Source organism: Cygnus atratus, chromosome 1 (genome assembly GCF_013377495.2).
Source record: "Cygnus atratus isolate AKBS03 ecotype Queensland, Australia chromosome 1, CAtr_DNAZoo_HiC_assembly, whole genome shotgun sequence".
Classification (NCBI taxonomy): domain Eukaryota; kingdom Metazoa; phylum Chordata; class Aves; order Anseriformes; family Anatidae; genus Cygnus; species Cygnus atratus.
The window spans coordinates 73,741,464-73,756,571 of NC_066362.1; positions in this window are offsets into that span (position 1 = coordinate 73,741,464).

Here is a 15,108-nt window from a genome sequence, read left to right on the forward strand (position 1 = left end):
ATCTGTGACCATAGGCTCTTTATTCCCCAAGTCATTCAAGAACATCTCTTTCAGCTTTGGTTCATCTCTAGAGGAGCTGACAAGAGCTGTATGTAGTGTCTCTCACAGGATTCTCCATGCTCTATGTATTAGTGTTAATATCTCTGTCTTTACTAGAAGGGCATCCACAGACACATCCAGAGTGCATGTTTGCCTTCTTTATGGTTGAATCATGTTGCTGTCTGATGCCGTGTCTCCATCCTTTTTCACCTGCTCTGGGCAACTCCTTAAAGCTTCATAATACTCTCTGAATGTACCCTGGCAAGTACCAGATGTTGAAGGAGGAGTGGTGGTGGTGGGGGGGGTTACTTTTCCAGGCTGGACAGGTGTTTTATCTTGTTGCTCAGATGTTTGCTTCTTTTCTTTTCTTTTCTTTTCTTTTCTTTTCTTTTCTTTTCTTTTCTTTTCTTTTCTTTTCTTTTCTTCTCTTCTCTTCTCTTCTCTTCTCTTCTCTTCTCTTCTCTTCTCTTCTCTTCTCTTTTTTTTCTTTTCTTTTCTTTTCTTTTCTTTTCTTTTCTTTTCTTTTCTTTTCTTTTTTCTTTTTTCTTTTCTTTTCTTTTCTTTTCTTTTCTTTTCTTTTCTTTTCTTTTCTTTTCTTTTCTTTTCTTTTCTCTTTTCTTTTCTTTTCTTTTCTTTTCTTTTCTCTTTTCCTTTCCTTTCCTTTCCTTTCCTTTCCTTTCCTTTCCTTTCCTTTCCTTTCTCTTTTCTTTTCTTTTCTTTTCTTTTCTTTTCTTTTCTTTTCTTTTCTTTTCTTTTCTTTTCTTTTCTTTTTTCTTCTCTTCTCTTCTCTTCTCTTCTTCTTTTCTTTTCTTTTCTTTTCTTTTCTTTTCTTTTCTTTTCTTTTCTTTTCTTTTCTTTTCTTTTCTTTTCTTTTCTTTTTTCATTCCTTTCCTTTCCTTTCCTTTCCTTTCCTTTCCTTTCCTTTCCTTTCCTTTCCTTTCCTTTCCTTTCCTTTCCTTTCCTTTCCTTTCCTTTCCTTTCCTTTCCTTTCCTTTCCTTTTTCATTTTTTTAATATTTTTTTTCCCTTTTCTAGCTGATACTTCTTTTCTTAAAGCAAAACCAGTCTTTTATCTCAAGGTTGTTCTTTTTCATTGACCAGTAACTGAAAGCCAGTGAGTTGTGGGCCTCCGTTTTCAGCCTGTGACCATATTTTCAAGGTGTTTGCTGTTGTCCCATGCCTAAACTGCGTATCTTAAATACAAACACCAGGGACCCAGTTCTGTCGCATGCAGTAAGTTTTTAAAAGAAACTGGTAACAAGCCTAATGGGTCAGGACTAGGGCCTTGTACTACGAGTATAAAGCACAGTCAGCACCAGTGGCCTGCCACCAACACTGACAATACTGTAATTAATGTGTCACCAGCTACCAAAATGCTTGTGTAGCTATGCCATGTTAGTGTGCTTGGGTTTAAAATAAGATGCTATTGAAATCTGCATAGTGTACTTCTCATTTCATGGGTGCAGCTGGCCTCTGCTCAACTTCTTTTTGATCTTGAGCAAATCACTTTGTCTCTTAGTCTCAAAAGTACTTGGTCCTTCATTATTGCAGTATTTTTGTTGAATCACGGCCCCGAATTAGGTTCTCTTTAGGAGATGTCAAGACAACTTGCTATTTAGATCCCTTGACAATAACCAAACAAAAAGTCAGGAGTTAGGTGTGAAATGCAGAAGGCATCTGTTATCTTTGCTTAGGATGCTAACTAATGAATGTGGCTCTGGTGAATTTTGTCTATTTTTCTGTTATTAGACAAACAGAGAGAGATACCCAGTGGCCTGCACTTACTAAGACATACCTGTGGTGTGGTTGTTGCAAAATGAACTTGTTGCCCAGCCTGATGCAGAGATCTGATTCCCTCCCATGAGACTGCCAGATTTGTGCTGGTGCTGGGGAGCACTTGTCCTATTCACTCGTCAGCCATTTACTGATACTGGTTGTATCAGCCTAACTTGAGTGTCCACACTAGAAGAGGGTGCCTTCACCACCTACTCATGGGCTAAATGGTTTAGTCTTTCTTTGAAAACATACAGTTTGGGTGCATAGATACTTGTGTATATGCAAAAGCAAGATCGATAAATACTTCAGAAAAAAAATAGTTATGTTGCTCTTGAGAGTTCTTGCTCTCAAGAAAGTATAAGAAAGAAGGTCCTTCACCTGCTTATTTTGGGGTAACCGCTTTGTTGAAACATGTATATGTACTCAACTAGAAGAAATATAAGTATTTAGTCTGAAGTTTTGAGGTTATTACTGGAATCCAAAAGATGAACTTTAGAGGAGAAGTAGGTGCCTAACTACTGCAGAAGATCCTGGCTTTCATCTTTCTTACCTCTGAAATAGCAATACAGCTCTTGGATTTGAGTGCTTTTAGTATTTCTTTGAGCTCATCCAGGATATTTTCTTGCACCCCAATTTTTATTAGGTTGAGTTCTTCCCAGGATGGAAAAGAAACAGCTGCCAGAGGTTAGGGGGCCTTTTCAGAATCCAGCGTTTGCCTGTTTCAGAGCCGTGCTAAGGGCTTTCACTGAGACAGTTTCACCGAGTTGAACATATGTAATAAGACGGCAGACATAACAGATGTGGAGTTGCTGTTGGTAAATACACTTAACTGAAACAATGCTAAGGTATGATACCAGTGCTAGCAAAATGCTCTCCCAGGTATTCCTCATCAATGGGAGAAGGTGCACAGCTTACCAAAGGCGTCCCTGTCTAGGTGGAGGAGAAGGAGCACAGCCTGTTGACAGCCTCTTCTGGGTTTCCAGTTTCTTCTCCCCCCCAGCTCTTCTTTCTTCCTCACTCTAACTTTTGTTTTCCTAACACTAACTTCTTTTTTTCCTAACACTAGCTTTTAACACTCTTTCTATCCTAAACTTATCTGTCCCCTCCCTGAGGTGATGTTTAGCATGATTTGGGTGAAGAGTTAAGTGCTAGAGTCATGTATGTTTAGCATGTACTTCATTAAGCTCAGTATCATATTCAGGGATATTACCTTTAATATTCATTTTACAGATAATGAAGCGAAAGTTTTCACTGGGGCCCTGTGACCCTCGAGACTCTGTTCTGCCACCAAAACCGGCCCGTCCTGCCAACACAAGACTCCCTCCTTCAGCAGCCTCTCCTACCAAGCCTGAGGACCTCCATCCACAAAGTTTGTGAAAGAGATAGACAAGAACAAGCTGCTCAACTCCCCTTTGCCCAAGGCTGGTGCTTATCAGTGACACTAACAAGCCTGGCTGTTCTCCACAAGATGCAAGGCAGAATATATGCTGGAAGACAAAGATGTTGTCAAGAAGAAGGTTTAGTTTTGAGAGAAAGTAGTCACAGACACCCACCTTCGTTTTACAGACCATGATTGCTTAGCCTTTTGACTTAAAGCTGGATCTAAACACGGACTTCAGTGCCTGTGGGCAGGAGGAGAATTAAGTGTTGAGGTTTGAAGTTCTCTGCGTGGGGCCTCGGGAGAATTAAGCAGGTAAGTAAATGCCCAGGATTAAAGATAGGCAGCATATTTTGTGAGAGACCCCTCAGAAAACTAAGGGGTAACACCTCAAAGAGGAACTTTTATAAAACTCCCCATCTTCTTACAAATACAAGCACACACCAGTATCCACAGTCAAATGTCAGGGTGAGTGTAGAATCCACAATGTATCATTTTCTCCAGCATCTCATACTGTTCCTGTGAGTGCTGATAAATGGTTTGGCCTTTCTTTGAAAGCATATACTGCTTGGGTGCAGCTGCATCACAATACAGGCAATAGACTCATCCAGGGAGCAGGAGACCGGTATTCTTGCTCCTTCCGATATAGAAGGCTTGAAACTATTATTTTCCCATACCTTCAGTGTCATGCTATAAAAAACGTTAGAACAATTGCAAGGAAATAGAAGGAAATAGGTGCACTCATAGGGCCTCCTGTGGCACCCTGCAGTGATAAAACACCTTTCGTGTGAGCAGAGGGGACCGGAGCTGCTGCCTGTGCCTTCACAGCTGAGCTCTGATTCCCCTTACACTGGAGCTGGTGGTACCACACAGTTCAACCCCCCAAGAATGGCTTAGGCAGTAACATTGGAACAGGGATAAAAACACGTTCTTTTGAGCTTAAAATATCTTGTTCAAAATTCACCACCAGAAAATTAAAACAAGGTTCTGAGAAAAAGATTGTGAGCCTCTCTATTGTCTGTAGCTTAACTGTGTTTCACTGGTTTCACTCCAGTGTCCTCTAATGAACCTTTTTTGTAGTTGACTGGAGGTTTAAGTCTGCAGCTTTAATTCTACTTGCAACCTACAGCTTTATAGGAAATATCTTAATGGAAACAGGTACCTGCCTGATCCTTCTTCTGTTTTTTGGGGAGTTGTTTGTGTTTGTGCTTTATTCTGAGAAGCAGCACATTTTATTGTCTCTAGTTCTAACAGAGGAAGGAACTTCCCCAAACACAATGAGATCTTGCAAGGCCGTTAGAGATGGATCGGGCCACCTGAAATAACACAGCAGCTTTAAGGAGAGGTTGGAATCTGAGGCAGAGCCCAGTGACTTGGCTATAAAGCCAGTTTTGCTTTCAGGACTTGAAGACTCGCTGACGTCTCCAGAAATACTTCAGTGCTCTGACTGGAAGTCCTTTATACCATTAATGACGTATGGGTACCATCTGCAAGACACAGAGATCATTTATCCCCATAGACCCTCACTGGATTCTTTTCCAAAATCTCACCTCCTTGATGCTTCTGTTCCAAGAAATACAACCCTCTGGGGCAAGGAAGGAATGCTTTAGACATCCAGACCCATGGAGGGAATAGCTGGCATTGTGAGCTCTGTAAATGTCTGCAGAGTACAACTGTAGGAGCTAGAGATGGAGATAGGTATCATTGACGAGCAGCATGAAGCACTCAGTGGAGGTAGGCAGCAACTGCAGCAATTATTGCAAATTAGTAGTCGCTTTTCTTTATCCCCTGACAATAAGGAATTTGTTTACAAACAGAAATAGTGTTTTCTACCAATAGACGTGGTGGAGGCCCCACTGAAGGTTTTATGTGTCTCCCTCCACTCGCTTGTGCTCAAGTCAGGTACAGAGCAGCTGCTCCAAGTGGCACCTCCAGCCTCCCACCTGCCTGAAGAGCTGGCTTTGATCTCCCATCAATAAACAAATAGAAGAAAGGCTGTTTCAGTGGATGGGAACCATCCTGTTTCCAGGTAACCATGTCCTTTCCTCATTGATCACTATGGAAACCTAATTCCCTCCTTCTGTTTCCTCTTAACGAGAAAGCATGCTTCCTCGCTAGAGGAGAGGGGAATTCTTTGATTTCCTATTCCAGCCCTTGACTCCATGGTAGCAGAGGGTCACTTTCCTTTTTTAATGTGAGGTGCTTACATTTCAGCAATGTTGAAACAAACAGACGCTCCAGGCAGTCTCACAGCAGCTTCAAAATAACCTGCTCAAAATTCATTGAAAAGAATGAAACCTTTTTTTTTTTTTTTTTCTTGATGAGAATTGCACTATTATGTGCAAACAAAGATAGAGAACACAATTCAGCTCCCATGCATATGAACAAACCTTCCGGGCTGATCAAGCATTTCTGCCTTCACTTTAATTATGGTCATTCTCAGCTGATAAAGAAAGGAGTTTTGGAAGACTTTTGTCACAAATTTGAACTGGTTTAAGGTCAGGATAAAACTGTCTGAGAACATGGTTCCCGTCTCAGAGACTGTTTCCCAAACTGCTTTCTGTCTGCTTTCATTCAGGCCTTCTCCATATCGTGGAGAAGTATGTCTAGATTTCTATAATGCCACCTCTTCATATCGTGGAGATATGGAAATCTAGACATACTTACTTCACTTCTCATTTTAGTCAAAATGTAAAAAAATGCACAAATCAGACAGTACTGATTTCACTTATGCTTCCATCTCCACTTCAAATTTCCACTTGCCAGGTCAGAGGGAAAAAGAAAGGCAGTAGCAAGTCCCAGAATGCCAAACATGATCAGGTGCCTAACTTTTTTTGAACTGTTTTTGAGTAGAAAAAGATGATTTTCTTGTTTCCAATGGTTTCAAGAATTTTGTCTCCTGTTTTATATTTAAGCCCTTTGTTATTCAATGTTTTTAGTAACATGAAAATCTGTGTTCAGTAATCCCAGTGTGGGCACACGGTTTTCAAAATATATGGTGATATGTCCTATCACCTCAGATAGATAGATCAGTATTTCCCCCAAATTTCAAAGCTTGCGCACTGAAATCTTAGCTTCACACACATTTCAACTTATATATTTATGTGTCTTCATCCTGTGATCTTTGCAGGTCTGCAGCCATAAATAACATTATCCATTCACCTTCAAATTATCATTATTGTTTTAAATCTAAAGACACCTGTAACTTCAGACAACCAAGTAGTCACACAAAGCAAAGCAAAACAGCCCTTCCCAGTATTAGCTTCCATGACAATCAGAGAATTAGTTTCTAGTCTAAAAGATTATTTCCAACAAAATTACACTGGCCTTTTAAACTGCTACCACAGAGTTTGGAGGGGGGAGAACCATGGACAGACAATATTTTGCTCCTTTGCTTCTTGTTGCTTTAGCATGGTTTTCATATAGAAGTTCCTAGTTTCAAGTGTCTTCCACAGACAAACTTGCATTGAGAGCCAAGTGTTTCAATATTTGCAGAAAATTATGAAAATGGAATAGTTTACTTTGGATGCCTTTTTTTTTTTCTTCTCCTTTTTAAATTTCTGAGTGACGTAAAAAAATTATTTTACTTGACCTTCTTCTGGATATTTTTAAGACTGCTTTCACTTCTTAATATAGTTGTTAGCATGTAGGGAAGTCAGTTTTTCTCCTAGTTGTGGCTTGTTCAGCATTGGTCAAATTGTATGTTTGGGTACACCCAAGGAGAAGCAAATACAGCATGAATAAAAAGCCAGAGAGCTTTTCCTCCAAGTGTAATGTTGGAGGCTTTCTCTCTGCAAGAGAAGCCAATCTCACAGGTTTGGGGAGAGCTATATCTGTGATTTTTGTTGCAGACTTCAAAGGGCCAGGATTTCACTCCAGATGAAAACCTTGGAAAAGAGCCTCACTTTGGCCACTGCATCAAAGGGCTGGACTGATGTAAAATGAAAGCTAAAAGCCCCTTCTCTGGTCCAGAGGATGATTCCCTCCAGCAGAGACCCCGTAAAGCAGCACAGTCCCACTCCATATGTCTGTGCATTGCTTTCCTTTGATGGATGCCCATCCCAGTTTAAGAGTAGCTTCAAGTCATAGAAAGATGCACATTCTGAATTCACTTAAGCATAAGATGAGACCGGATTTCCTGTGTCTATGGTATTGCCTCTTCTCAACATACAGATCCAATCCCCAACATGGTACAAGCTTGTGAACTATGCTGTATAAAAAATATACTTTCCCCTTGCATACATGCACACAACATGTATTATAGGTTTAAGAAGATATTCTAGACTTATACTGTCAGATGCTGATTGTTCTGCATTACCAAAGAGCTTCTGCTAAAGTAATCCAAGTTCCTATTTCATATATTTAAAAATTAACTTGTGAAAAAATACTCATTGTATCCTTCTGATTTCCAGTAACCATCCTTTTTGACAGGCAGCATATTCCCCTCTGTGACAAAACTAACCAAAAACCAGCCAGAGAGGAAATTAAAAATGGGTTTCCATCTCTTTTACCAAGCCCTACTTCAGTTTTACATCAGGCTTAGTTATCATTTCTGGTTTTACACTGCAGTAGCAAAACATGAAGGAGCAGCAACTCTGAAGGGTTCTTAGGATGCTGTTATCTCATAAGTATATAGAATGCATAAATGTGTGCAGGAGCTTTTGCAAACCGAATGCCATTGCAGACTGGAAAGGTTCTCATTCCATGTTCAGCCCTTAAGAAATGTCAGAAACCCCATTAACTACAAAATTTTGTGCATATGGGTATGGGAAGTATGTATACATGCACATGTTTGTGTTCTGATATCTTATAGGCATGATTTTGTGTCATACTGGAGGGAAAAACAACTGTAGTTGGGTTCTTGAACCTAGCAGAGGTGGCTCTTGCAATACATGTCTGCTGGCAGCATCTGTGTGCCACATGGAGATGCTCACCCTGGCCTGCTAGGTGAGCTCCCGGACCAACACACCTATGTCCTCACAGAATTCTTATTAAACATCCATTATTAAAAACACTGCATTAACACAGCTGGAGTGCTCTGGGAGCATGACGGTGCAGCCTCTCTCAGCGTGCTGAGCTTTGCAAGCATCCCAGCACATTTACGGCTACCTGACCTCTCTGCCCACTGCTGCATTGACTAGGCTGTATTCCTGCTGTCCCTGTTTTCACAGCTACAAAATAGATTTCACAAAACAACTAAGGATTTTGATTTTTTTTTCATTGCTGCTCTCCAACATATCTTTTCAGACCCCAGCATTCTAGTTTTAGTAGTCCAGTGTTTTTTGAAAAAGGACAAGATAAAAATTGTAGGAAGAAAAGCAATGAATCAATTTCTCTTCCTCACGAAAACATAAAGCAAAAAGCTTCTTAGTAAAGAACCATTGCATTCCAACAAATAATGTTGACTACAGAATCAAAATTGAAATAGAGAATGATTTTTTTGCAAAACCAAAACACTTTTAACAAAGCCACACAAATTATTTGAGGACATTTTAAAACTCTATTTTTTCATCAATTCTTTGTTATCCTTGAGCCACCCTGCCATGTTTCTTGCTTACTATTCACTAGAACATAGGCCAGTGACTATCCCATCTGTAACTTGCCCCTGTAACAGCCAGAAACAGCAGCTTGAAACAAGACTACTACCTGAGTAGGTCCTTGGCCCACCTGTGCCCCCACTTAGTTCCCTGGATAGAGAAGGGCTTGTTCGTGCCCAGCACACGCATTTCCAGCAGAGGTTGCCAGAAAGGGAAAGGCCTCTGACGATCTTAGGTCTTATGTCGTGTAACCCCCCAAAACTTGGTGGAAATCCCTGTAATCACAAACAAAAACTAAATTCTGAATCCTGAAGGCATTACACTAAAGAACTTTTGCTGGTTAATTCTATGTATACAGTTTTCTCTCTCTGTCTTTTTTTTTTTTTTTTTTTACCCTCTTGGTGCAGTGCAATTTCACTTTGTTCCAGCAGGTAGAGCTACGGCTTCAAATATTCTCCAGAAAAGCCGCTGGTCTCTTCGTCTGGGTTGAGCAGTGTCAGCCCAGCTGCATGACTGTGTTATAGATCAGAGCTCTGAAACAACGAAGACAAAGCAGAGCACCAGCCCTCTGCTTGTATTTCCATAACTGGTAGGAAGCTAAAACTGGAATCCCATCAGCTGGACAAGCCTTAATCTCACTGTGACAACTGTAAGGCTGCCCGCAGACAAATAGTTATATGGGCTGAAAACCTGTGCTAAAAGCCTGGCTAGCTCAAAGAAAAGGGCACGCTGCAAGGCAAAGTGAAGTGATATGATTTATTGTCACAAACAGAGAGTTGGAACATCCTCTCCTTTGAACTCCCAAAGCATCACCAGCAAAACCAAACAGATAAAACAAGCAAACAACAACAAAAACACTAAGCAAACAAACAGAAAAACTCTTTGCCTTTTCTTTTTTTTCCTCCATAAAGAAACAGAAAGGCAACACTTCAACATGGATGATACCCCTGCTGATTAATGCGTTTTTTAAATTATTTTTTTGACTATGACTGCAAGGACAAAACAAAACAGAATGTAGAAAACTTACAATTTTTGAAATTGTAGTTTTTTTAAGCATTTTTTCCCAGACAGTCCATAAATTTACAAAGTCAGTTAGAAGAGCCTAGATCAGATGAAGCCTCACCACACCCATAGTAATGTTCCCATTTGTGGATTACCATGGATAATCCATAACCCCAAAATATTAACAGTTTCTTGAGGTAGTAAAAGACTGGAGCTTTTCTGAACCTGAATTGCAGGTCACTGCAGTGACTTTTACAGATGTTTACTGGCTGGAGAGCATTAGATCTCTGGTCTTCGTCCAGTTTCTGGTGAACAGCTATATGCAGCAGAAAGAGAAACATCACGCCTGCTCCATCCTCCAAGAGAGCACATGCTGAAGGTGAAGACTAGCTTGCAAGATGTTGTCTCTGCAGCCCAGCCCTGAGACAAGTGAGGGGTTGGTTACTGCATACAGAGACCCGGACACAAGTACACACTGCCTGAGTGACAGTTCCGGAGCCTGAATCAATAAAATATCTCTGCGTAATAAATTCTATACACAAAGAGACAACTATCCGCATTTTGCTCCCTCCACTTCTGGATTTAATAGATAGCTTTGTGGTAATTTGTTTATTCCTTTTGAGAAATACCAGTCCCACCAAAGGCATAATACTTCTGTAGCAGAACTGCAATTATTGAGCTGTTTGAAATTGCTTAAAAGACAACATCAGTGGCAGTGCAGGGAAAGATGAATACGGGGTGTTATAAACATAAAGAATGCCATTCAGAATGTCTCCAGTGCTATAGTGAAGATAAACTGAATTAACGTGTTCTGACATCAGTGCACAGCGGTGTTTTTCAATGCAGGCAATTCTAATTATATTGGTTTTCATGGAATTAGTGTGGCAAGTGCAATTTGTTGGGGCTGAGTTCTCAAACATTAGAAATTAGTATAGTTCCATCAAAATCGATGAATCTATGTTAGCAGAAGATCTGAGCACTAGCACTTTATTTTTTTTCCTCGGCAGCCTGCTGATATTGTATCATTTTGGGTTGCTATCTTTCATTATCGACATCAGCTGATAACAGTTCTTAACATGTTTGGGCCATTCACACATAGAGAGCTGCATAGGCTGGCTTAGGCAACACCAGAGGTGATGTGCTAGCCTCAGTAGTATGTCTTCCTTAATTCAATATTAGAATTGCTATGGAAACCTCTTAGCAATATAGAAGATGAAAATGGAACAAGAAAGAAAAGATGCAGTAAGCTGAAGTGATAATTCCAGGGGCAAAAAACCAAAACCACAGAAACTTATTAGCCTTGGGAAAACACAAGAAGCAAAACTAAACTGCATCTGAGAAGTTCATCTTTCAAATTCCTGTGTGGATTCACTCCTCATGTCTTTCATATCCTTCTGTGTTTCTGTGTGGGAGTCAGCAATCAAAATAGCCAAGCTGTTTTGCTGCCTGCACTGGACATTGTATTACAGATTACACTGGTGTTCTCTGGTCCTTTCAAAGGCTTGCTTTTGCCTGCTGGGAAATGGCAGGTAATTCTGGTATTTTAGAATCAGCTCATTGTGTCTCTGTGAGTAGCCATACCATTTAGCATTATCTTCTAAGCTGTATTGTTGTTTAGCTACCCAACCTATCTCTTACTGTTAACAACAACCAGTATTAGTAGAAGCTGAGCTTCAGGTCTTGGTGCTTTTCTCTAACTGTGGGAAATCCCTTATCCTGTAGCATATATTGAACATTGAACAAGATACATTTATTCAGTCACTGACAGTACCTCTGTGGCTTGACAGATTTTGACTGCATGGGCAAGATTTAAAATACGATTAATGAAGCTGGATAGCTAGACTGAGCCATGTTGAAGGCATCTGAGGAAACATCTGTAATTCAGGAGCAGATAAACATCAGGCCTGAATAGGTTAGACAAGAATCAGGTCCAGTCTGGGAACCATGGAGCTGTTGTAACATCCAGGATAATTTGTAAGCTGAACTTTGAATATGTACATTCACTTGAGCACACCACTGAGCCAGTATGGGTATATGGCATTTCCACCCAGCTCAGGAGTTGTGCAAAAAACTTGAATTTGTCCTTTTTGCAACTTTTTGCAATTTACAGATGCCCTGAATTTCAAAGGGCTGGTATTCCATTTTCTGTTTATCGGCTGAGGAATCAGCTGCTGGTTTTGATCCTAACAGTTTTTAAAATTGTTCTGACTCCATCCACCTGCATATACACACGTCACTCTCACGAGTTCCTATCCACTCACTGTGTGCACATACAGGATGTGCAGTGCTGTGCCTCCCATAGGTGATCTTTGACAAGCTTGTGCAGCAAGCACAAAACATAGGCAATGTAAATGACTCAAAAATTAGGATTTTTAGTGGCCTGACACCTGACATCACAGTTATTGTACAAATAGGTTCTACTTGTACTGGCATTCAGAAGGGAGGCTCACAAAGTCACTAGTGTTGCTTTCAGCAAGGACACCTTGCTTTTCATTTCTAGGAGGGGTCAAATAAAATAGTCCCAGGGACTAAAAGCAGTCAGATATAAAATAAGACATCTCATTGGATGGTCAAAAGCATCAAAAGCAACAGTGTGTTGTGTGAGTATTGGAGAAGTAGGCATTTTCAAGTGTCATCATGCTTCTGATGTTCTTCGGTTTTATCAATGGACATTCTTTTTTAATCGATAGATAAAGCAATTTCACTGAGGCACATTAAAAAAGGATGTTTGTGAAAATAAGTAGACTAACTTTTACTTGTTAATACCAGACTTAAGATACTCAACAGATTTACTGTCAGTTTAAACCTTTGGATATCTGCAGAGAGTTACCATAAAAGCTGACTTCCATTGTCCACTCACACAGATAGGTCAAAAATGCTGTCTTTAAAAGACATTTCAAAGCCTGAGTTTATATATTTGAAAATTATCTCTTGCATTTAGGCATAAAACCCTCTTCCCTTTCTGTGAGCACAAGAACTCCAAGTCTGCTTCGAGAATTTGCTAATCCTACTTCTTTACTTCTTTTAAAGCACTGCTTCTTATTTTTTACTAACTACATTTTGTGGAACTTAAATCATTAAAAAAATAGACTATTCTTATACATCTATCTCAGTTACAAGCTCATCAAAAAAGGTTCCAGTCTTTGGAAGGAGAGAAATGAAACAGTGGTCATAGGCAACCAGTAGACAGGGCACACTGATCACCTATGAATGAGAACATGCAATGTGGCTGCCTCCAGCAGCAGTGTGAGACTAGACTAGATGGCCCAGAAAGTCACTGTCAGTCTAATGGCCTTTGTTTCCCAGACTCTTCAAATAAGGTGATGAGCAAGGTGGTAAATTTCTAATATCATAATATTTATGCAAAACCCAGCTACTCTGCTGTAATAGATTAGATGCCAATCAATTTTGTGCTTTTTTTTCCTTGCTTTTGCACAACTTTTTCATTCACAATGCTGTCTATATTTTTAAGTGTGACTGCTGCTTATAATAAGGTTTATAAGCAGACACTCATTCCAACAAAAGTCTTAAAAGGAAAAATTCCAAATAGGGAATAGACCATAATGAGCTATTTTTAAGGGAAACAGGAGCTAAATGGTTGCTAAACTACTATTCTCTTCCAACAAATGAAACAAAACCAAAATAGAAAAACAAACCACTTTTAAAAGTCCAAATGCAAAGTAAATCCTCTAGAAACTTCTGTTAGTTTTGAAAAGTTTTATTTCAATATTATTTTCCTGTAGTCATGTCCTAGAGTTAAAATTACACTGAGATAGCAGCATTGTATTATACTGGCAATTAGGTGTTACGCCTCTTCCATGTAGCATCTACACCATTTTTGAGTTAGTTTTATGTGCACGTAAGTTGAGAGTTACATTTCAGACAGTTTTGAAGAGCTTTAAATTTTCAGGAAACAAGCTCCCTAAGCAAGCAGAAGTAAGGCTGAAGAGTCCAGTTCACAGAATGGAAAATTCATAGCTTCATGACAATGTAATCTCATTAGTTTCTCTTCTGTTTATTTTGCATACACGCAAAAAAAAGAGATGTTCCCATTAATACTCTCATTATGCTCTTGATCCACCTGACCTTGTGTACAACATGCACAGGCTTTGTCCATGACACAGCAGAGATTTCCCGCTAACACCCCGAGCAATCCTTCCAGCTCGCAGTTCAGTGCCTCGTGGTGTGGGTGGTTGATGGGGGACCATAACCACCTGCCAAGTCATGGTGGGGTTAGTTAATCACAGCAAGAGGGGGGCAATGGAAGATCTTCAGAAGGGTAGGGCAGTTTAAAATGATAACATTCCTTCTTCATCTGAGTAGTTGCTCTGCCTGCCCCACCCCCACCCCCCAAAATCCAATGGGAGAAGAAATTGGCTTAATTCAATTAAGTACAGCAAATTATCCTTAATTCCTCTGCAGAGGCTGGTTATATGGTTACTTTTTCCTGAAATGTAGACTTCCACAAAGTGCTAAAGGAAAAACTTGATTAAAGCTGTCCATACAAGTATTGATATGTGGAATTAATGTAGCAGTTTTGCATTTGTTAGCTAACTGTACTAACTAGGTTATGTCAGTGCAAGTCTGCAATATCAGTGGTTATGTGTGCTAACATCTCAGCAGTGGTCCAAGGTCAGTGTCTGGCATGCTTGTTTCAGTCCAGGAATGCCTTACCTCCACAAATAGATGTTGCCATGTCTAGTGGAGGCAAAAGCATGATCCTTTCCAAGGCAGAGGGACACTATCTATTCCTTTTTCAGTCTCTGCTCTTTGGAAGAAAACAGTAGTATCAGATGCATCCATTTACACAATGTTTGAAGAAACCGTATACAGAAACAAGCACTTCAGGGATGAAATGTCAGAAAGCAAACACAATTTGGCATAACAGTAGAAGAGAGGATTTCATTCAGCTGTGTCTGGGAGTGAAGCCTGACATTGAATAAGGACACTGGAGAAAGCAGCTGAATGTTCAGAGTGAGCCCAGCAGCTGATCTCCCCAACTGACCACATTTCCTGAAAGTGATAAATTGTATGAAATGTGAATGGAGTACCCTAGAGGATCAATACTTAACACTAGAGTTGGAAGCAAAGGCGAGAGAAATCCTGAATGTAGTTAGACTCTCCCTGCATGTCACTGCAATTGAATTTCATGAACAGAAAAGCATTTGAAGCACAGTTTGCTTTGCATTGTTATTACTGACCAGAAATGAACTCATTTCCAGGGAAATCACAGTGTGGCAAAGAGAACCTGTTAAGATAAAAGCAGAGGAATAGAATTTGAAGCAGTCTTGATCTCCAAATGATTTTATCATAACTTTATTTTATCACTCTGTCCCCCCATCTGGTTGAAAGTACATTCCATGGAAATGGCTTCTGG